The sequence below is a fragment of the Scyliorhinus canicula genome, chromosome 13, assembly GCF_902713615.1.
Source record: "Scyliorhinus canicula chromosome 13, sScyCan1.1, whole genome shotgun sequence".
NCBI lineage: Eukaryota > Metazoa > Chordata > Chondrichthyes > Carcharhiniformes > Scyliorhinidae > Scyliorhinus > Scyliorhinus canicula.
This window is the reverse complement of record NC_052158.1, coordinates 4828870-4851928: the sequence shown is the minus strand read 5'-3', so window position 1 is coordinate 4851928 and position 23059 is coordinate 4828870. Positions and strand designations below refer to the sequence as shown.

General features: G+C 53.7%; 1 protein-coding gene across 1 annotated transcript in view; it reads left to right on the top strand.

Annotated features, from left to right (window-relative positions):
• The window catches only part of LOC119975844 (zinc-binding protein A33-like), a 413200-nt gene that overhangs the window by 100649 nt on the left and 289492 nt on the right, over nucleotides 1-23059 (top strand). The window lies entirely within an intron of this gene.

Sequence of the window (23059 nt, the reverse complement as noted above, 5' to 3'; positions counted from 1 at the left end):
CCCCTGTGTCCTGATGGTGGGAGGGGGAGGGGCCCCTGTGTGCTGATGGTGGGAGGGGCTCCTGTGTGCTGATGGTGGGAGGGGCCCGTGTGTGCTGATGGTGGGAGGGGCCCCTGTGTGCTGATGGTGGGAGGGGCCCCTTTGTGCTGATGGTGGGAGGGCCCCCGTGTGCTGATGGTGGGAGGGGGAGGGGCCCCTGTGTGCTGATGGTGGGAGGGGCCCCTGTGTGCTGATGGTGGGAGGGGCCCCTGTGTGCTGATGGTGAGAGGGGAGGGGCCCCTGTGTGTTGATGGTGGGAGGGGCCCCTGTGTGCTGATGGTGGGAGGGGCCCCTGTGTGCTGATGGTGGGAGGGGGAGGGGCCCCTGTGTGCTGATGGTGGGAGGGGGAGGGGCCCCTGTGTGCTGATGGTGGGAGGGGACCCTGTGTGCTGATGGTGGGAGGGGCCCCTGTGTGCTGATGGTGGGAGGGGCCCCTGTGTGCTGATGGTGGGAGGGGCCCCTGTGTGTTGATGGTGGGAGGGGCCCCTATGTCCTGATGGTGGGAGAGGCCCCTGTGTGCTGATGGTGGGAGGGGGAGGGGCCCCTGTGTGCTGATGGTGGGAGGGGCCCCTGTGTGCTGATGGTGGGAGGGGGAGGGGCCCCTGTGTTCTGATGGTGGGAGGGGCCCCTGTGTGCTGATGGTGGGAGGGGCCCCTGTGTTCTGATGGTGGGAGGGGCCCCTGTGTGCTGATGGTGGGAGGGGCCCCTGTGTGCTGATGGTGGGAGGGGCCCTGTGTGCTGATGGTGGGAGGGGCCCTGTGTGCTGATGGTGGGAGGGGGAGGGGCCCCTGTGTGCTGATGGTGGGAGGGGGAGGGGCCCCTGTGTGTTGATGGTGGGAGGGGGAGGGGCCCCTGTGTGTTGATGGTGGGAGGGGGAGGGGCCCCTGTGTGTTGAAAGTGGGAGGGGGAGGGGCCCCTGTGTGCTGATGGTGGGAGGGGGGGGAGGGGCCCCTGTGTGCTGATGGTGGGAGGGGCCCCTGTGTGCTGATGGTGGGAGGGGCCCCTGTGTGCTGATGGTGGGAGGGGCCCCTGTGTGCTGATGGTGGGAGGGGCCAGGCCATTAGGAAGAAACTTCAGCTCCTGAGGTGTTGAAGCAGTAATAATATTCAGTACAGTGAGATTTCAACTTTGGAGTTGACAGTGTTTCCGATCGTGCCGAACATCACCCGTGCGCAGGCTGTGCACCTACACTTCCTTAACCTTACGTACCCTCCCACTATGTCTAGGTGTGTCCCCAGGATGCACATCTGAGGTGGAGGCAACCTGCTGTCTTCCAAGTCCTGATGCCCCTGAGATGCCCTTGACCTGCATCCTCTGGAGGGCCAGGATCTGGAGGGTCCTGGCTTACTTTCGGGTGGCAGTGGTGCCGCCCTGTTCTGTCTGCTGTGCTTGAGGGGCGCCAGTCTCTGGAAGGAGGGGTCAGATTGGCGGGGCATTCCCAGGTGGAAGGCCCTGGGCTGCATTCCGGGTGCCCATGAGCCCCTGAGTCACTCCGTGGAATAGAGGGACAGGAGGAGTAAGATCCAGAAGCCTCACCGCCCTCTGCCGTTGGCACTCGTGGATGCCCACTGTTATCTGCACCAGACAGACTAAGCCCTCAACCATGGATTTGAAGACTGAGCCATGCTTCAGACATCTTCCACCATGGATCTGACTTCAAACCCCCAGGCTTTCCACTGCGGCCGTCACCCCTGCAGTGTTGGCCTGGGTGCCTCGCATTGCCGGCACAATCTCCTGTGACTAAAGCTTTGGGACTGCTCCATTTGGCCTTGCAGTCGCAGGAGTGTTTCTGACATCCCTTCCTGGTATTCCCGGCTCTGCCTTTGCATCTCATGCAGCTGAGGGATGAACAAATCCAGACGCACGGATCTTGGCGGCACAAACTGAGTCCTGGGATCCAGCAGACCTCCGACTGACTGATCCCTGGGACGTTCCTGCCTCCACCTGATGCCCATCAGAAGCAGTGTGATGCCCACCAGTTAGTGACCCAGATACCTGCCTGCTACGATTACCCACCGAGATGTGTGTCTCTGTGCTGGTGGATGGTGTGGGTGATCGCTGTGACACATATCCTGTGTCCTCCTCAGGCGCCTACTCCAAGGTTGTGTCGAGGGTGGGGGGTGGAATCTGTTTGGAGGACGTGCCTGACTCCCGGGTGGTTCTCCTGCATGGGAAGGTGTATTATTGCATGCAGAGGGCAAAGGTCAGGGTCATACACAACTCACATGGGCTTGGGCAGCTGGATGAAAACGCAGAGGCTCCTCACTTCCCTCTCGCAGGCCCACCTCACTCTCGGCACAGGCCCACTCCTGCTCCTCCCCTGCCTCAGGGCTCTCTCCTCAAATGGAGTCAGGATCCTCAGAGCAGCAATGCCACCGCCTGTCTCCGCTCACTCACGGTGGTTGTGAACAATCCTATCCTGCAGGGAGACAAATGGGGATGAGGTGAGCAGGCCGCCTGCCGGGTGAGATGGCAAAGATACCGGCATGTGCGGGAACTGTGTGTGAGCAGGGAGGAATTGTGAGGAAAGGAGTACCGGGGAGATGAGGAAAGGTTTGGGAAGTCGGATGATGGGGCCCTGCTGGCTGCAGCATGTGGGGTCCAAGTGGCTTTGGGAGGGGTGGCTGAAAGGGGATTTGGTGAAAGGAGACGAGAAGCACCTACCCTGGCAGAGTGGAGAAGGTCCCTCATTTGTTTTTCGGGATTGCTCCCCGTCCTCTTGTTGAGGGTGTTGGCACTGACCAGCACACCCACCGTGCCCCAGGCCGGGTTCCTGATCTTGTTGGAGGGTCTCCTGTCAGCCTCAGGGGAGATTATCGCCATTTTCCCCTTCAATGGCCTCCAACATTCTCGGTGAAGCGTGGCTCTGGCTTATTGGCCGCCATCCTCCTGGGTTAACTGTGGGTGCTGGGGCATCATTTAAATGCAGGGTCCCCATTGGTTCAGATGTTCAGATGACCCCCGGGACGGGCCAATCAGACGCTTTGTGTCACATGTGTGGAGTTTTTCACGTGCGGAAATTTATTTTTCTAAATGCCGAAACATGGCGTCTGGATCACACCGCCGGGGCCGGGGGATTGTTCCCGGTTTTCATGCTGAAAATGACACTTTGCCAAATTGTGGGAAAAGTCCACCCTATATACTTTGCGGATCCTTTAACTCGTCTTCTGTTCATCCTGACATGTTCAGCCAGGATAGGTCTTCATTTCCAATTGCTGGGTGAATTTTCATGGTTTGCTTGTCTGGTTCAGATACATCTCAATCGACAAACCGGGGACTGGATTCTCCGTTTTGCCGGCAGCGCACTCACGCCCGTGGATTTCCCAACGACGTGGGGATGCCCACTATGGGAAACCCCATTGGCCGGCTGCCGGCATGGAGAATCCTGCTGCCGGCGGGGGGGGGGGGGGGGGGGGTGCCACACCAGTAAACGGATGCGGTGGGACGGAGAATCCCGCTGCTGGTGGGGTGGGGGGGGAGGGGTGTCACACCAGTAAATGGATGGAGTGGGACGGAGAATCCCGCTGACGGCGGGAGGGGGGGGGGGGGGGGGGGGGGGGTGCCACGCCAGTAAATGGGTGCGGTGGGACGGAGAATCCCGCTGCTGGTGGGAGGGGGGGTTCCACACCAGTAAACGGGTGCGGTGGGACGGAGAATCCCGCTGATGGCGGGAGGGGGGGGAGGGGGGGGGGGTGCCACGCCAGTAAATGGGTGCGGTGGGACGGAGAATCCCGCTGATGGCGGGAGGGGGGGGGGGGGGGTGCCACGCCAGTAAATGGGTGCGATGGGACGGAGAATCCCACCCCATCTCTCTGTGCGCTGTTTCAACATTCTGAATTTGGATAACAGATCCCAATTGCATCCCAATTCAAATTTGCAAATTTTGTGGACATTGTCACAATATTGGCACGGGTGGCACGGTAGCACAGTGATGAGCACTGTTGCTTCACAACTCCAGGGTCCCAGGTTCGATTCCCTGCTTGTGTCCACTGTCTGTGCGGAGTCTGCACCTTATCCCTGTGTCTGTGTGGGTTTCCTCCGGGTGCTCCAGTTTTCCCCCACAAGTCCTGAAAGACGTGCTGTTAGGTGGATTGGACATTCTGAATTCTCCCTCTGTGACCCAAACAGGCGCCGGAATGTGGCGACTAGGGGCTTTTCACAGTAACCTCATTGCAGTGTTAATGTCAGCCTACTTGTGACAATAAAGATTATTCAAAAATATCCCTTTGATCTTCCTTCTACTAAAGCAGCTGGAATGAACGTCACTACAGCTGCTTTTGAATGTTTATCTGAAGATCCAACCATTCTAATTGTGACCATCTGTGGCCCAATCTTTCCTCTTGTTGGGCTCTCCCTCACTCACTATCGAGCCAGCCCTCACCCTCATCACTTGCCTTTCCTCAATGTGCGAACGTGGCGGGATTCTCCGACCCCCCGCAGGGTTGGAGAATCGCCGGGGGTGGGGGGGGGGGGGGGGGGGGGGGCGGCGTGAATCCCGCCCCCACCGGCCACGAATACTTCGGCACGGGAGATTTGGCGAGGGCGGGAATCGCGCCGCGCCGATCAGCGGCCCCCCTCCCCGCGATTCTCCTGCCCGCGATGAGCCGAAGTCCCGCTGCTTCTATGCCAGTCCCGCCGGCATAGATTGAATCAGGTCCCTATCCAGCGGGACCTGGCGCCGCAGGCAGGCTCCGGGGTCCTGGGGGTGGAACGGGGCAATCTGGCTCCGGGGGGTACCCCCCGGTGGTCTGGCCTGCGATCGGGGCCCACCGATATGCGGGCAGGCCTGTGCTGTGGGGGTACTCTTTTCCTACTCGTCAGCCGTGTAGGACTCCGCGATAGCCAACGTGTAGATGACCCCCCCCCCGCGCATGCGCGGGAATGACGTCAGCAGCCGCTGACGCTCCTGCACATGCGTGGACTCCTGCCGGCCAGCGGAGTCCCTTCGGCCCCGGCTGGCGTGGCACCAAAGGCCTTCCAGCCGGTAGGGCGCCAACCACTCCGGCGCGGGCCTAGCCCCTAAAGGTGCGGAGGAATCCGCCCCTTTGGGGCGGCTTGTCGCTGGAGTGATTCATGCCACTCCAACCCACCAGGACCCCCCCCCCCCGCCCCACCGGGTAGGGGAGAATCCTGCCCGATGTTCTGGTCCTCTTGATGCTCTGTTCCATTCATTGAACAGGCATCCCAGCCGTACGATCTCACCACGGGGGATCTGTCTACCTCCCAGTTCTTTATTTAAACATCGCCTCATTGTGACTTTCAGGCTCTTTAGTGCAGTCACCACACTGTGTTTACAACACTCTCTGATCCTGCAGCTTCACTGCTGTCTGACTGAAACATTGAGCCTTGCCTCATGCCGTGCAGCACAATCTCAGGCTGGTCACCATGTTGCACCTGTATTTAATCTGCTGTCAGACTGTCTGCCCATTGCTGAGCTCCCTGTTGTGTTGTTATAATGTAGAAAGGTGCCAATCACTCGGCAGGGAGTCAGCGATTGGGTAAACACAATGTGGGTTCATTCATCAAGGCCAGGCACCTGAGAACAGATATACAGATAGAAAGTTTGATGATGCATTAGCAATGGACACGAGACGAAGATGAGATCCAAACGATAGGCTTTAATGCACAAGATGTGTGCCCGGCAGCAGACGTACAGAAGAAAGGCCGACTGCCGGAAAGCACGGGTTCTTATATCCCGCCTTGTAGGCGGAGCTACCTACCTCTCAGCCAATCAGCTGAGAGGCACATGACTTACCCGGGCCAATGGGCAGCGAGTCCTCTGCACCAATAGCAGCTCACTTCCAAGGTACCGTACAACCACTAGTCATACTACCACACTTGAAAACACCAGCAGCAGAGCTGTGTGTGCTGTGCTCTGCTCAAAGCAAAAGATAAATTAGACTGGATACATGGGCCGGGATGCTCCGATCCCACGTCGGGTCGGAGAATCGTGCCCCGCTGCTCCGCTGCTGGCTCACCAATTCTCAGTCGACAATTGTCTGCCGCCTGCGGGATCGCCGCCGCGCCGGTTGGGGGGCCGTTGAAAGCAGCGTTTCTCCGGGCCTCGATGGGCCGAGTGCCCGCCGGGTTCGGCCGAGTCCCGCCGGCGTGGGTTACATATGGTCCCACCCGGCAGCACCTCAGAGTTCTGGCTGCGGGGGCCGTCCTGGTGGGTAGCGGAGAGTTCCGAACCCGGGGTGGGGGGGGGGCATCCACGGTGGCCTGGCCCGCGATCGGCGCCCATCGATTGGCGGATGGGCTAGTTCTGTAGGGGGCCTATTTTCCTCCGCGCCAGGCCCCTGTAGGGCTCTGTCGTATTGCCGGGGGGCGAGCGCGGAGAAGGCAACCCAGGCACATGCATGAACCCGCACCGGCTGTTGCGCGCATGCGCGGAGTCGCACTGGCCATGGCGCGCCGGGTTTCGGGTGCCGGAGCAGCGGAGACCACTCCGGCGGTGTACTAGCCCCCTAGGAAGAATACCTGACACTTGGGGCCCATTGATGTCGGAGTGGCTGGCGCTGCTTTTCACGCCGGGACAGAACTTGGCCGCGGGATTGGAGAATCCCGGCCATGATTCTGATGTAATTCTGTGATCCATTAAAGGGATATTTCCTTTTATGAATTTAGAATATCCAATTATCTTTTTCCAATTAAGGGGCAACTTAGCCAATCCACCTACCCTGCGCATCTTTGGGTTGTGGGGGTGAGACCCATGCATCACGGGGAGAATGTGCAAACTCCACACAGACAGTTACCCAGAGCCAGGATTGAACCCGGGTCTTCAGCTCCATGAGGCAGCAGTGCTAACCACTCTGCCACCGTGTCGCCACATTAAAGGTTTATTATTACCGGTTCTGGGCGAACAGACAGGAAAGTGGAGTTCAAACCACAACCCGATCAGCATGATCATATTGAACAGCAGAGGAGGCCTGAAGGGCCGAATGGCCTCCTCCTGTTCCTAATTCTGCAGAAAGACAGCTGGTGTTCACTGAACCCAGAGATACTGATAACTAATCCCATTCCCAATTGTATCAGAAAACTAATCTTCTCTTTCCTGTTTACTCCTGAACTCCTGACTTTAACTTGCTGTTTGAAACCTTTATCACAATGAACAGTATTTCAGATGTTTTGCTCGGACCAACTTTATAACATTCCATTAGAAATTGGAAATGTTCAGTTCGATTCTGAAATTGTTTTCCAATAGCAGGATCAGGATTCTCCGGTTCCCAATCCGTGTGTTCCTTGGCCGCACGCGGTTCGCTGGCCGCGGGATTCTCTTTTCCTGCCGCTTGTTAATGGGATTTCCCATTGAAACCACCTCCATGTCGCTGGGAAACCTGCAGGCGGGAGTGTGCTGCCAGCGGGAAAAGAGAATCCCGACGACCGGAGAATTCCGGCCCATATATCCAATAATCAACCTTTAACCTTTGATAACAAGTTTAATTGTGGAGCTAGTTTCAGATTGGATTGGGGCCTCTCTGGAGAGATGTTTGTTCCTGTCTCCCTCTGTCTCTGAGCCAGGAATGGCAGCACAGAATCAACGGTTCCACTGGCTCTGGGTGAGATTGGTGAACACAACAGGGTCATTGGAGCCTGTTAACTGGGACATCACAGAACTCCCAATGCTCAGTGGAATGATAGACAACCTCAGTCCATCAAATGTATTCATTTAGCCTCATCTTCCTCTCACTGCTCCAAGTTATTTAACCAGGGACTTGGTCTCAGTGAATTTACAGGAGTTTCTGGAATGTTTTCCAAGCACAAAGGGCATTTCCATGTTGTATATTTTCAGTGAATTACTAAAGGGAGCAGCATTGGCAGAGGTGATTTTTCAGATGGGATATTAATTGAATAGATTTTAAACATAGATTGCTTTGGGATGCCCAATGGTTATAAAGGTTCGCTGGATTCTCCGCTGTCGGGATTCTCCGTTGTGCCGACAGTCTGGGGTTTTCCTGACATCGTGGCTGGAATCTACGATCCCGACGCCGAAATTGCATTCGGCAGCGGGGCAGAGAATCCCCGATGACGCCTAAATCGGGGTGGGGGGGGGGGGGGCCTTTGTGATTCCCCGCCCCCTGAAAAGCGGCATACTCAGAGTACACCGCAGGCCGTATCCACGGCCTCTGAACATTGGCTGAGGCCCGCCCCCGATGCTCCGCCCCTGACAGGCCAAGTTGCCGACGGTGTGGGTCGCGTGTGGTCTCACCCATCGGGAACTCAGCTTGGTGGCTGCGGACTCAATCCAGCGCCGCCAGTCAGGGGGAGGGCCAATCCACGGACGGGGGGGGGGGACATATTCGAGGCTGGGGGCATGGTGGTGAGGTGGTCCGCGGAGGGCGTGCGGGCTGGCCGAAGGGGGGGACTATTTCCGGATCTGGTCCGTGAGCGTCGTCTGCCATGAAGCACGCATGACCGGTCTAGGCCACCGCCTTGCGCATGTGCAGCCACGGACCCGGCAGCTCTCCAGGCCGTATCGGCAGCTAGAGCTGGGAGCTCTACGCTGCCTGGCTGCTAACCCAGAACAGGGAATTGGTCGCCGTTTTGTACCAGTTTGTCTGGTGTAAAACGCCACCGTTTTCACGCCGCCGCGGGGATTTAGAGAATGCAGCCCACCATTGGTCAGCTGGCGAGACGGAGAACCCCGGGGGAGCGCCGCACCAGGATGGAGAATCCCGGGGGAGCACCGCACCAGGATGTAGAATCCCGGGAGAGCGCCACACAAGGATGGAGAATCCCGGGGGAGCGCTGCACCAGGACGGAGAATCCCGGGGGAGCGCTGCACCAGGACGGAGAATCCCGGGGGAGCGCCGCACCAGGACGGAGAATCCCGGGGGAGCACTGCACCGGGATGGAGAATCCCGGGGGAGCGCCGCACCAGGACAGAGAATCCCGGGGGAGCGCCGCACCAGGTCGGAGAATCCCGGGGGAGCATTGCACCGGGACGGAGAATCCCGGGGAACGTTGCACCGGGACGGAGAATCCCGGGAGAGGGTCGCATCGGGACGGAGAATCCCGCCCATGTCTTTCTTCCTCATATCAAAGAAGCCATTAATTCTCCAGTTCAAACCAAATTCATTCACGTTTTCATCTATCAGAGAAACAAGACAAAATGGGACAACAAAATATCGATAGATTTAAATCCTATTAGCACAGGGGCTGAAATTGGGATTCACTGTCGTTCCCACTCTAACTGATTATCACAGATCGACACCTCCCACTTTCTCATCCTCACTCTTAATCTCTCTTTTCTCCAGAAACACGGCTAGATGTCCCTCAAACCCACTGTTTCTGGTGACTGATCGCATAATCCCTCTTCCTCTTTTTGTTAGAAAACTAATAAAACTCATTTTCCCTTTTTACTTCTCCTCGCCTCCTCATTTTTCATTTTGGATTTTGACATTTTTATCACGATGAACAGTGTTTCAAATGTTCGGTGCTGGGAACCACTTTTCATCCTTTCATTAGCTGCAAACATTCAATAGATGACTTTGAAACCTTTTCCTGATAATATCAGCCCAATAAAGGGACTTTAAACTTTGCAAACAGTGTAATTGCTGAGATAGCTTCAGATTGGACTGGGTGAGGCCGTGTCACCTTTGATCACACATTAACACTGGAGAGTTTCAGTCTGATACATCTCAAATGTTCTGTTGTTCAGATAATAGTTACTCTCCAACAACCAGTTACTGAATGAGAGTCGACAAGATTTATAATAGTGTTCAGAACAAAGGTTAATTCTGTTTGTTCATTTTGAATATTCACCTGCTCACTGGCAAGAAATACTGACTTTGCCAGTGAAGCGAATATTGCCAGAATTATTTTATTAAAATTCTAATGGTTCTGAATGCAGGTTGAATAAATTAGCCAAGTCTGCCCCATATTCCGATTGGATCCATTTTAATCCCTTAATTATTATCTTTCAATAAACATCATTATGTTGGATGTAGAAAATGCAGATATTGGGCAGGATTTCTGGTGCAGCCCCCAGGACTCTCCATCTTGCCAGCCGGCCAATGGGGTTTCCCGTTGTTGGCAGCCCCACGGCATCGGGAAACACTCGGGCTGCCGGCGCAACGGAGAATCCCAACAACGGAGAATCCCGTCCATTGTGTTCAATTTGAGTTTGTTCCACTTTTTGTATGTGCACAGCATTTATTTCCCATCCCCAATTGCCCTTGAGGGGGCAGTTAAAAGTCAACCACATTGCTGTGGGCCTGGAGTCACATGGAGGCCAGACCAGGTAGGGACGGCAGATTTCCTTCCCTAAAGGACATTAGTGAACCAGATGGGTTTTTGACAATCGACAATGGTTTCATGGTCATCATTAGATTTAGAATTCCAGATATTTTATTGAGTTTAAATTCCATCACCTGCCGTGATGGATTAGAGGCCAGGTCCCCAGATCATTATCCTGGATATCTGGATTGCTAGTCCAGTGACAATACCACTCTGCCACTGCCTCCCGGCCATTGGGACAAAGCAAAAGGTGAACTTTGTAATGTTAGGAGTTCACTGAATCAGTTATGGCAATCAGAACGTCTTTTAGATTTTTCATTGTTCCCTGACTGTTGCGCGGTTGCACAAAATTAGAATTTGCTGAAAAGAGGGACATGTTGCTGGAGGTGTTCATCTTGCATTTATCAGAATAACACATTATCTGATCAGACCACACCTTCACTGAGAAATGTTATCCTTTGTTCTGGAATGGTGATGAAAGCCAGTTTCTGAGAATCTGCTCCGGTTCCAATCCAGATCTGGAAAGGGGGCAGAGCCTCAGCATGGTTACAACATTCCTGATGTCACAATACCTTGACCCCGTGATTAGGGTCAGGGATAGAGGTCAGGAGTTAGGGGTCAGAACCACCATTGATAACAGGTTGTCATAAATGTGTCGTTAAATTTGCAATTGTAAAATCCCAATCAGACTGTAAATCAAACAACACAAAGTAGTCATTTGACAGCACAGAACTTGAATATTGCTGAAAAAAGACGTTTGACACAGTCTGACTCCTGCCTTTAGGATCACATTCCACTGTCCGCCCGGGTCATCCCTGCATGTGTGCCGGCCAATCCATCTCACAGGCCCATATATCTTGTGGGGAGGGGGTTTCGGGAGATAGTGAGTGGTAACGGCTCACTCACTGGGTAAGCTGACATACACGGCGGCCTCACACTTCTGGCCCCGTTTCCTGCCACCTCTCACTGAGGGTGATCCCAGGTTCAAGTGTCCTGGGGCCCTGCCCCTGCCATACATTCCAGAAGCTCGATCCCTGTCCGGACTACAGCTGCTTCCTGGGATCGGGCAGCCCTCCGACCGCCCGCTCCCTCGGGAGTCCCTGCCTCCACCTGATGTGCTGCAGCCTGTGTGAAGTGAGCACCAGAAGGTGACCCAGGAGCCTCTTCACTAAAATGCCCCCCGAGGTGATAGTCTCTGCGATGGTGGAGGGTGCAGGTGACAGCAGTGACGAGAAGTCGGTGTCTTCCCCGGACTGGTGCCCCGGGGTGTTCTGGGGATGTGGCTGGGGGTCAGCGACCCCGGACGGCCCGGCCTCGTCTGATGGTGATCCCGCAAGACCAAAGACAAGAGACACGGTGAGATCTTGGGAAGGAGAGGTCGGTGGGAGAGGGGGTCACTCAGTTGCTGTTGGGACATCAGCTTTGCATTGGGCTCTCACTTGGTTACCACATGCCGACCTCTGTTTCTGAGACGGCCCTTTCCTCTGCCTCGCCCGCGAGCTCCATCGCCTTCTGTTCCCCGGGGGTTTGCACTCTCAGGTCTGGGATGCCCCCGCCGGTTTTCTGCCACTCCCGGCGATTGTGGGTCACCTTGTCCTCGGGAACACATAAAGGACATCGTGACATGCATGGAGGTGAGTTCTACGGGAGGTCTGTAGCTGGTGGCATGTGTGTGCCAGGCACCAGGCCAAAGAGGACAATACAGGTGTTGGGGTTTGGTGCAGGGTGGGGTGTGAGGGAGATGCAGGCAGGTGGGTTGTGAGGAGTGAGGGACAGGAGTGATGCCAGGGACACAGAGGTGGTGACTCACCCGAGCTGCCCTCAGGAGATCGTTCATCGTTTTTCGGCACTGGGCCCCAGTCCTCCTGGTGAGGTTGGCAGCACTGACCATCTCTGCCACCTCCTCCCAGGCCCTGTTGATGATGGTGGGCTTGGGTCTCCTGCCCACCCTGGGGAAGAGGGTGTCCTGCCTCTGCTCCACCACGTCCAGCATGCGATTGGCCACTGACTCAGAATGTCTGGGGGCAGGTCTCCGTGGAGCCACCTTCTTGGCTGGAATGGGAGTGTTTGGGGAGTGGAGCGTTTATAAACAGCTCCAGCTTGTCAGGCTCTCCAGCGCTAATTCAGGCCCCAGCGAATCAAACACCAGCGGGAATGGGAATTGCTCTGATTCCCCTGGGAAGAGCACTGGCTCATTTACATGTCCTGACTCACTTCCTGAATAGTGCCCCCAAGGGAACGGGAAGAGCCACAATTCAGTCCCCATGGCAAGACTCAGGGCGCGATCCAATGGTCACGCGACGCTTACATCCTGACGCACTCGTCGGTTCCCGGCTCCTTCGAGGTGCTCCCTCAGGTGTGGGGTTGGCTCTTTGGCGACAAGGGTTAACCGCTGAGGTCATGGTTAATGACACCTGTCCAGAGGCCCCAGACCGATGCGGAGACCCGTTATAACGAGGCCCATGCAGAAACCTGGAGCGTCATTGAGCCCTGTCCCACTGGGTAAGCTGACATACACGGCGGCCTCACACTTCTGGCCCCGTTTCCTGCCACCTCTCACTGAGGGTGACCCCAGGCTCAAGTGTCCTGGGGCCCTGCCCCCGCCATACGTTCCAGAAGCTCGATACCTGTCCGGACTACAGCTGCTTCCTGGGATCGGCCAGCCCTCCGACCGTCCGCTCCCTCGGGAGTCCCTGCCTCTAGGACGCTGTATGTTTTATTAACCCCGCTCTCAGTCTGACCTGCCACCTTCAATGATTTATCCACATATACACCCCCGGGTCCCTCAGCTCTGCTCTAATCCCAATTAGAGTTGGACCCTTAATTCAAATTGTCTCACCACAATCATCTACCAAAATGAATCACTTCGCACTTCTCCCCATAGTGCAGGAGGCAATTTGGCCCATCGGGTCTGCACCGACTCTCCGAAACACCACCCTACCTCGGCCCACTCCCCCACCCTTTCCCCATGAACCCACACACTGACCATGGCCAATCCACCTAACCTGCACATCTTTGGACTGTGGGACGAAAGCGGAACACGCGGAAGAAACCCGCGCAGACACGGGGAGAAAGTGCAAGGTCGGAATTGAACCCAGGTCCCTGGCGCTGTCAGTCAGCAGTGCTAACCACTGTGCCGCACTTCAATTTCATCTGCCACATATCTACCCATTTCACCAACCTAATTATGTCATTTCGAAGTTCCATCCCCCTCGCCGTTCACGATGCTTCCTAGTTTCGTTCATCCTCAAATTTTGTGTGCATTGTGCGAAAACCTATTTTTTACAGAAAATCGAAATGTTAAATCAAATATTCAGAGATGCCATGCACTTGATCTCTCGCTGACCCACAGCTGAATGTCAAAGGGCTCGATTCTCCCAAAAGGGAACAAAGTCCACTACCGAGGGCATTTAGCCAGTGCCGAGAAACACATGGCTATGAAATGTGACTCGCGTACGCATAGCCCCATTTTGTAGATTGTAGCGAAAGATCAGGGGCTGGATTCTCCGCACCCCAACGCCGAAATCGCATTCGACACCTGGGTGGAGAATCCAGCTTCCTACATGAAATCGGTACTGGTGCCGGTTCGGCATTTCTCCGCCTCCACAAAAAGCGGCGTACTCAGGGAGTACGCCACGCACAGTATCTGCCACCGGAGGCCATTGCCAGAGGCCCGACTGTTAATCTCCGCCCCCAACCGGCCGAATTCCCGACGGCATGGAACACTCAGGGTCCTGCCGTTTGGGATACTCTTGAGGCGGCTGCGGACTCAGTCCGTGGCCGCCGCAGTCAGGGGAGGGCCAATCAGAGAGCAGGGGTGCATCAATTCGGGACTCCGGTATTTTTGAGCGGGCGGTCGGGATCGGGCGCGCAGTTTCCATGGTCCAGGTCCACCATGGTGGTCCACCTCTTCATTCACCTGAGGAAGAAGCAGTGCTCCAAAAGCTAGTGTTTGAAACAAACCTGTTGGACTTTAACCTGATGTTGTAAGACGTCTGACTGTGCAGGTCCACCATGGAGCATGGCGGCCGCCTCTGAGCTGGAAGTGCGAGCTCCACGACAGCTGCCTGCAAGACTGTGAATCTGTGGCCTTTTGCCGGCAGTTTTTTGGGCGTAAAAGGCCACAGTTTTCACAATGGCCGTTTTTCAAACAGGGAATCCAGCCACAGGGCACATGGATTCTTCCCGCCCGCCGCAGGATCACCATGGGCGGTAAACTGACCTCGGGCGGGAATTTCCAGTCACCGGGGTGGAGGCTGCCAGAGAATCCGGCCTGGCGTCCAGATCCCTGACCTCCCCCCCCCCCCCCCCGGACGCAATGTGGGCCGCGGCCCCCATGCCGGGCAACCCCGGCCGGATCATACCGGTGCAGAAAATGCCAGCTTGGCACCACCAACCTGGCCGTGTCAATGCCAGCTGGCAGTGTTACTGGGGCACCTTGGCAATGCCAGGCCGGTACCCAGGTGGCACCAGCAGGGCCAGGGCACCACAGACTGACACACCCAGCAGCCACGTGGTGACCTCCCTGAGAGCCTCCATGGCAGCAGCGTCATCAGAGCGGGGGGCGGGGCCAGGACGCAGGCGGTGATTGGTGGAGCGGCAAAGGGGCGGTTCCCCCGGCGTTGGCGTTCAAACCTCAACTGGAAGAAAACGCGCGAGCTACTGGAGGAAAAGGGGGAGGGGTGCAGACAGACGGTGATTGGCGGGGAGGTGGAGGGTAGCGTCACGGCGGGGGCGCGGCAGGGGAAGGTCAGACTGTGATTGGAGGGGAAGGGGGTTAGCGTCACCGAGGGGGCGGAGAAGGGGGTATTCAGACTGTGATTGGAGGGGAAGGGGTGAGCATCAAGAAGGGGGCGGGGCAAGGGAAAGGCAGACTGTGACTTAAAGGGAGCGTCACGGAGGGGGCGGGGCAGAGGGAAGGTCAGATTGTGATTGGAGGGGAAGGGTGGTTAGAATCATGAAGGGGGCGGGGCAGGGGAAAGGCAGACTGTGACTTAAGGGTAGCGTCACGGAGGGGGCGGGGCAGAGGGAAGATCAGACTGTGATTGGAGGGGAAGAGTTGTGGGAATCACGAAGGGGCGGGGCAAGAGGAAATTCAGACTGTGATTGGAGGGCAAGAGGGTTAGCATCACGGAGGGGGCGGGGCAGGAGGAAATTCAGACTGTGATTGGAGGGGAAGGGGGTGAGCATCACGGAGGGGGCGGGGCAGGGGAAAGGCAGACTGTGATTGGAGGGGAAGACGGTGTGTGCCAGGGAGAAAGTCAGACTGTGATTGGAGAGGAGGAGAAGGTGAATGACACGGAGTGGGCTGGTCAGGGGGAACGTCAGACTGTGATTGTTGGGGATGGGGAGGTGGGCATCACGGAGAGTGCGGGGCATGGGGAAAGCCGGACTGTGATTGGAGGAGGGGGAGGTGTGCGTCCCGGAGGGGGAGGGGCAAAGGGGAAAGTCAGACTGTGATTGGAGGGGAAGGGGGGAGGCACGAAGGAGGCGGGGCTGGACGTCAGACTGTGATTGGTGGAGGAGGGGGGAGGGAAGGGGGAACGTCAGACTGTGATTGGAGGAGGAGGGGGAACGGAGCGTCTCGGAGGAGGTGGGGCACGGCGAAGGTTTGACTTGTTGGGGAGGATAGGGAAGGGCACGTCATTGAGGGGGCGGGGCTGGGAGAAGTGAGGCTGTGATTGGAGGAGGGGAGGTGAGCGTCATGGTGGGGCGGGGCATGGGAGAACAGGCTGATTGGAGGGGGGAAGGTGAGCATCACGGAGGGGGCGGGGCAGAGAGAAAGTCAGACTGTGATTGGAGGAGAAGGTTCTGGCAGGGGGGAAAGTCAGACTGTGATTGGAGGAGAAGGTGGGTGGGCGGGGTCCGGCGTGGGGGGAAGGGAGGGAGAGCACGAGGATGTTGCAATCCCCAGTGAAAAAACGGGAATGACTGAGGGAGAGGCGGGGAAAATGGCAGAAGGAGGCCATTTGGCCCGTCCTGTCTGTACTAGCCCTCCAAACAAGCACCATGTCTTAGTGCTGTTCCCCTGCCTTTTTCCAAACCCCTGCACATTGTTTCCATTCAAATAATCACCTAACGCCCTCCTTAATGTCTGGGTTGAACCTGCCCCCAACACACTTCCAGGCCGCACATTATGGGGAGAATATGTTTGAGGCAACGATCAGCCATGACCGAAATGGATGGTGAAGTACGTCGAGCGGCTCAGTATCCAACTCCTGTTGCTGGAACAACTTATCACCAATGGCAGGTTATGAAGAATCTCGTCACTGCCCATCGTCCACGCTCCCTGTCACAGAATTTACAGTGCAGAAGGAGGCCATTTGGCCCCATCGAATCTGAACCGGCCCTTGGAAAGAGCACCGTACCCGAGCCCACACCTCCACCCTATCCCCGTAATCCAGTAACCCCACCCCATCTTTCTAGACACTAAGGGAAGCACGGTAGCATTGTGGATAGCACAATCGCTTCACAGCTCCAGGGTCCCAGGTTCAATTCCGGCTTGGGTCACTGTCTGTGCGGAGTCTGCACATCCTCCCCGTGTGTGCGTGGGTTTCCCCCGGGTGCTCCGGCTTCCTCCCACAGTCCAAAGATGTGCAGCTTAGGTGGATTGGCCATGCTAAATTGCCCTTAGAGTCCAAAATTGCCCTTAGTGTTGCGTGGGGTTACTGCGTTATGGGGATAGGGTGGAGGTGTTAACCTTGGGTAGGGTGCTCTTTCCAGGAGCCGGTGCAGACTCGATGGGCCGAATGGCCGTCTCCTGCACTGTAAATTCTATGATCTAACTGCAATTTAGCATTGTCAAACCACCTAACCTGAACATCTTTGGACTGTGGGAGGAAACTGAAGCACCCGGAGGAAACCCACGCAAACACGGGGAGAACGTGCAGACTCCACACAGACAGTGACCCAAGCCGGGAATCGAACCTGGGACCCTGGAGCTGTGAAGCAACTGTGCGAGCCACTGTGCTGCCCGAGGTGTGGTGGGCAAATCAGAAGCCATTCGCCAGCAAGTAGAGAATTGCCTAAAAATAATGTGGTGCTGAAGATTGTGAGTGCTTCCTGCAGCTAGGTAGCAAACTAACCCCGAAATGCCGTTCACCAGATACATATTCATATTCAGTTGTCAAACACGTCAGCATTTGAAATGCAAACGCATTAGAATTATGTTCCCAACATTGGACGTACCAAACGCAGACTACTATGGATTTTGGCCTTCCTGCCATATTGTCTACTTATGTTGCCAAGCACATCCCCTGCCAACAGGAGAGGATGATTCCACCCATTGTTTCGAAGGACATTGAAGCATTGCAATCATCCTTCACCGGGAGAAGAAGAGACAGTTAAGGAAACAACCCCATGTCCGTGTCCATATTTTGGGGAAATATTCTGTTCCTTTGTAAAGAAAGCTGTTTTATACATTGGCTTTGAGACTTTCGTGCTCAAGTAGTTTGTAAGTTAACAGACTAGCTTTAGAAATTTGTCATGATGTGGAGATGCCGGCGTTGGACTGGGGTGAGCACAGTAAGAAGTCTTAAAACACCAGGTTAAAGTCCAACAACTTTGTTTCGAATCACTAGCTTTCGGAGCACTGCTCCTTCCTCAGGTGAATTCACCTGAGCAAGGAGCAGTGCTCCAAAAGTTAGTGATTCAAAACAAATCTGTTGGACTTTAACCAGGTGATGTTAGAAATTTGCATAAGGAGATACCTAGGGACCTGGATTTTCAGCTGGTTAATTTATGCAGCTGGTCAGTGTCAGTGTAAGTTTGGGAAACTCGATTATTGATCTATATGCATATCTATTGGGGTTCCCAGTCTCACAGCAGATGGCCGAAGTTCTATTATTGTTTATTTCTCTATAGATAGAGAGAGAGACGATGATTGGGGTCTCTCTCTGTCCTGAATTATTACTATATTCTGATTTAGATATCAGAGTTCCTCATGTGGCCCTGATTGCCCAGTGGGTAAATGCACTGACTGGTGTGTCATGTGAGAGTACCTTTAAGAACTGGGTGTTTATAAATGGGTGTGTATATAAATATTTGGAGTGAGAGTACCTTTAAGAAATGGGTGTTTATTACTGCAATGATGTCAGAGAGTGGGTTGAGCTGGGCTGTCTGTCAACTTTTTACTTTTGTTTTAGGCTGTTTGCTGCAGCGTGTGTTTTAGTTTCGTTTTCGAAGCTGCATAGCTGCAGTCACAGCCAGAAGGGGTATTAGTCTCTCTCTCTGTAACCTAAAGACTGTAAATCGATCCTTTGGTGATTTAAAACTAATAACTGCTCTCAGTAGTGTCTTTAACCTGATGTGCTTTTGTTTAAAGGTTTTTTAAAAGTCTTATGGATGTTGAAAGGACAGCTTAAGGATTACTTAGTGTTGTATTCTTTGGGGTTATATTTGAATTAATGGTTGCTAAGATGTTCACTGTATGTTTTAAAAAGGTTAATTTGAGTTCATAGAATAAACATTGTTTTGCTTTAAAAAATACTTTTCCATTTCTGCTGTACCCACACCTGTAGAGTGGGCCGTGTGCTCCCCATACCACAATCTAGTAAAAGTTGTGGGTCAGGTAAACTCTATGATACACTTTGGGGTTCTCTGAACCCTGGCCCATAACAGGTGTGATACTGAGACTGAGAGAGCAGGGAGGTCTCCAGCCTGCGTTGAGTGAATTGGTCTCAGACAGAATAGTGGTGTGGCTACAACAGTTGTCACAGATAGTTGTCAGTGATAGATTTCTATTATAAATGGTTAAATATTACAGCACATAAATTGTCCATTCAGTCCCATGTACATCTCTGCTGAAGTGTGTGAATCCTGGGGATGAGCATGGGCTTTCCCAGTCAGTCTGAGTCTGGAGTTGCGGGAGCACATTTTTTGCACTCTGTACTTAGTTTATTTGTTACGATAAACAGTTTGTTTAGTTACTAAACTTGTGGTCATCAATCTCTGATATCACACCGTCAAACCAGTAGCTTATGCCCGGTTCAATGTGGAGCAGTGTTTTTCAAAGTTTTTTCCTGGGACCCATTTTTACTAACCAGCCGACCTTCGCGACCGACGCCGGCCGACCTTCGCGACCCACACCGGCCGACCTTCGCGACACACGCCGTCCGACCTTCGCGACCCACGCCGGCCGACCTTCGCGACCCACGCCGGCCGACCTTCGCGACCCACGCCGGCCGACCTTCGTGACCCACGCCGGCCGACCTTCGCGACCCACGCCGGCCGACCTTCGCGACCCACGCCGGCCGACCTTCGCGACCCACATCGGCCGACCTTCGCGACCGACGCCGGCCGACCTTCGCCATCCACGCCGGCCGACCTTCGTGATCTACGCCGGTCTATCTTCGTCACCCACGCCAGCCGACCTTCGCGACCCACGCCGGCCGACCTTCGCGACCCACCATTTTCTCTTACCTTGTTTGCTGCTGCCAAAATATCGCAATCACACCCAAAGCCCGTGATGTCGACGTTCAGGGGGCGTGACCTGCTCTCTGCCTCCCTACAGGCAGGAACATTAAATTACAACTTAAAGAAGAATCTTCTCCTGCGTCTTCGATTGCGCAAATTTGCGCGCAACAGGCGGATTTTAACAATGCCGGCTGCGAGCCGCCTTCAAAATGACGGCAGTGCACCCACAATTTTTTATATGGTCGTGTGGTGAATGTAATATATATATATATATATATATATGATAATTCACACTGTCTTTGTAAATACAGTAGCGCTATCCTACCACTAGGGGGAGTAGCTTTGGGAGTACACAGGAACTTGTACTGGGCTCCACCCTTGACTCCGCCCATGACTCCTCCCCCTAGTGCAGCTGTATAAATACCCTTGTCCAGAGTCAGCCTGAGTTCACTAAGAGTTCATCAACGGGTAACAGACTGGCTCTGAAGTAAGTCGATTAAAGCCTAGATTCATATCGGAAACACGTGTCTGGTGAATTGATGGTTCCATCCGGTCGCAGCCGTCATTTTGAAGGTCGCTCGCAGCCAGCATTGTTAAAAGCCGGCTATTGTGCGCAAATTTGCGCAATTGAGAACGCCGCGACGGACGGCTACGCAACCCTCCCGTCACCGCCCCGTGGGTCACGACCCCAACTTTGAAAATGCCTGATGTGGAATACAGGAGGGCATCCAGACGCAGCACTGGGCAGAGCTAAAAATGAGGTGTCAGCCTGGTCCACGATAACACAGGCCTACTTGCGTGGTGACGGGCATAAGCAGCAAGTAATAGGCAGAGCTAAGCGATTCCACAACCAACAGATCTGGTCTGTCGCACTCCTGAAACACTTCTAAAAATCGTCTTCAATGACGGGAGAGCACAGCACACCAGTACAAAAGATAAGGTTGAAGCATTTCCAACTGTCTTCAGCCAGACATGCCGAGTGGATAATCCACCTCGGCCACTTCCGGAGGGCCCCAGCATCACAGAAGCCAGTCTTCAGCCAATTCGATCCACTCATCGTGATATCAAGAAACCCTTTGTTGACAAACGAAGGCTCGGGGGATGATTCTGGCCCTGAAAAAAAATCCCCATCAGTCGGCTTTCCACCAAGCGTGAGGACATGCGGGTGGTATAGAATGTGGAATTTCTGCTTCATCCCTCACATTGTTCACGTTGCTTTCATGGCCCACACCTGGTAAACCCTTCACCATATCGCTATCAGCCTGCTGGAACTCTCTCACTCAATGCACTTGTTTCACAAACATTCACAGCAATGGGCATTCTAGCATCGCTGAACTGAAAAGTAAGATTGTTTTACATTGGCCAATATAACACGGCAAATGGGAGTAGGGTTAATGGGAGTTGGTTTAGCTCAGTTGACTGGACGGCTGGTTTGTAATGTAGAGCGATGCCAGCAGTGTGGGTTCAACTCCCATATCAGCTATGGTTATTCAGGAAGGTTCAACCTTGCTCCTCGCCTGAAATGTGGTGACCCTCAGGTTAAACCCACCACCAGTCAGCTCTCTCTCAAAAAGGAGAAAGCAGCCTCTGGGACTGCAGCAACTTGTGTTTCTATTCAGTGTCTGAGAACCCTGAGGGGTGGGGAAGCTGACAACTTAACTTCAGTTTCAAATAAAAAAGTTAACCTTCTTCAAAGCTGCCTTTTACTCTGCTTAAAACAAAGATTTAGTGCCTTTTAACAGTGATATAAAATAAACTAAATTCACACCACACACAGCATTTAAAGGAAAATCCTCCATTTGTTTCATGATTTCAAAGGTCAATCAGCATCTATAAAATTTCACAGCCATATTGATTGAGAGATAAATATTGACCAGGACACAGGGAGGAACTCTCCCCAACTCAAAATGATTCAGTGGGATCCTATATACCCACCTGAGTAAGCAGGCAGAGTCTTAATCGCCCAACATTCAACATCGTAGCTAATTGGGTGGTTTAGCTTAGTGGGCTAGACAGCTGGTTTGTTAATGCAGAACAAAGCCAGCAGCACGGGTTCAATCCCTGTACCAGCCTCCCCGAACAGGTGCCGGAATGTGGCGACTGGGGGCTTTTCACTGTAACTTCATACTTGTGACAATAAAAGATTATTATTCAGATATTGAAGCAGTTCATGTCCAAATGCAGCAATCTCCAGGCTTTGTAACAGTTTTTATTCTTCCATTATGGGTTCTGGACATCGCTGGCGAGGTCAGAATTTATTGTCCATCCCTAGTTTCCCTTTGACAAGGTGGTGCTGAGCTGCCGTCTTGAAGCCGCTGCAGTCCCTGTGGTGCAGGTACACCCACCGTGCTGTTAGGGAGGGAATTCCAATTTCAAAACCCATTTCCTAATCTGACAAAACTTTTCTGAGGATTTGTTAAACATTTCTACAGGTCTCCCAGTTAATTTCCAACAATTAGCTTTAGTTTGTCCAGGTTTATTTCAATGTAAGTATATGACCATTTTCCCACATGTAACTAGCTGTGTAAATATCAGCCAAAAGCGCTACTTCTTGGGTCTTTAATACTTAATGCTCATCAAAATTGATTATAATGGTTACTGGAATGTTGTTTCAGAATTCTTCTGTAATGTACGGAAATGAATGTTAAATGATTAATTTAGTTAAGTTATAATCAAACAATTAATTGATTAAAATGTGAGTATCGTGTGACTTATCTTAAAAGCTGTCAGTGTTATTTGCAGGGTGCTGTTATATCAATGCAAGGTTTGCAATTGTTCAAGTTTGAACGAGCAATATCCTGTCACTTTGCTGATTATCGCTACTCATGGCTATCGTCCATTTTACTGCAAAACTCCGCACAGGCAGTGATCCCAAACCCATGGCCACCACCATCTAGAAGGACAAGAGATACCTGGGATCACCCCCACCTGGAGGTTCCCCTCCAAGTCACTCCCCATCCTGACTGGGAAATATATCGGCCGTTCCTTCAGTGTCGCCGGGTCCAAATCCTGGAGCTCCCTCCCGAACAGCACGGTGGGTGTACCTACACCTCAGGGACTGCTGCGGCTTCAAGATGGGATTTTCACAGTAACTTCATTTAATTGTGACAATAAAGATTTTTTTTTTTTTAGTCCAAACTAATGTTTATTTTCCCTCCTTTGTTTCTGATCCAATTCTCTTTCAGTTGTGAAGAAAGGTCCTGCCTGAATTGTCAGATCAGCGAGTGTTTGAACACTTTGTGTTTTTGGTATTCCTGCCAGTACCAGGTATCCAGCAGCAGGTGGCGATACTGCGCTGTAAAACTTTACTGATCTTTGTACAGCTCGACATCACCATCGTGTGGCTACAATTGGCACTACAATGAAC